This window comes from Arachis ipaensis, chromosome B10, assembly GCF_059453495.1.
Source record: "Arachis ipaensis isolate K30076 ecotype BB chromosome B10, ASM5945349v1, whole genome shotgun sequence".
NCBI classification, from domain to species: Eukaryota; Viridiplantae; Streptophyta; class Magnoliopsida; order Fabales; family Fabaceae; genus Arachis; species Arachis ipaensis.
Window position 1 is genome coordinate 60,260,642 of NC_142435.1, and position 1,114 is coordinate 60,261,755.

Genomic DNA, 1,114 nt, shown 5'->3' on the forward strand with positions numbered 1-1,114 from the left:
AACTCATACACTGCAAAAGTGCATTCCAAGGAACCTCTATGGTCTTTATGGTTTCCTTTGGTTTTGGGATAGAGGGTTCTTGAGTGGGTTTTAAGCACTCAATGGGTGTGCTTTAACTGGGGTTCAATGCCAGCTCTGTCAGCTTATCTGGCATTGAACGCCCATGCTATCCACCCTGACTGGCATTAAACACCAGTCCCTCTACCATTCTAGGCGTTGGACGCCCAGCAGGGATGTCCGTGCTGGCGTTCAATGCCAACTTCCCTGGGTGTATGGGCGTTGAATGCCCAGTGAGGGCTTCCTCACTGGCATTCAGTGCCAGGCTTGCTGCCATCATGGGCGTTGAACGGCCAGTGAGGGGTTCCTCACTAGCGTTCAGCACCAGAATGACTGCCTGTTTGGGCATTGAATGCCTAGCCAGTGCTCCCTGAACGCCAGCCCTGCTGCCAGGATGGGCGTTGAATGCCCGGTGATGGCTTCTTCACTAGCGTTCAATGCCTTTCTAGTCTCTCCAGACTTGGCGTCTACCTCAGTGGAAGGTATTAGATTTAAACTTAAAGCAAGATCATACAGAGCTTTGTCAAAAATGATCTTTCTAGTAATTCATGGGATCTGAAAGCTCCATGGATCTGACATCTTCCTTGGCAGCTCAGGGTGAATTAGGATATTGTACTTCTTAGTAAGTATCTCTATTTCATTTTCCCTTAGGTCCTTCTTTTCAAATACCTCTGTAAAAGAGATATTGACTTGCAGTTCCTTAAGGGCTGCTGGGGAATGAGCTGACATCTTATCTGCCAGTTCTTTATGCATGCCTAAAAGTGTAGCTCTTGAGGTTCTTTCACCTCTGCAAGGGCGGGCTCTGTGATCATCACAGGCTCCTCTTGCACGCCCAAAGAAGAATTAACTTGAGGATCTTTCTCCTTTGTGGGGCCGTGCTCACTGGCAGTCTCAGGATCCTCTTGGTCCCTGCTTACCATAAGTCCCTCAGTAGCATGCTCCTGAGGTTTGGCCTCCATGGTGAAGACTATTGTCCCACCTTCTTTTATGGTCTCCATGTCTAGAACTTCTGTCCTAGCTTGGATCTCCTCACAGGAGTATAAGTGCTGGTTATTGG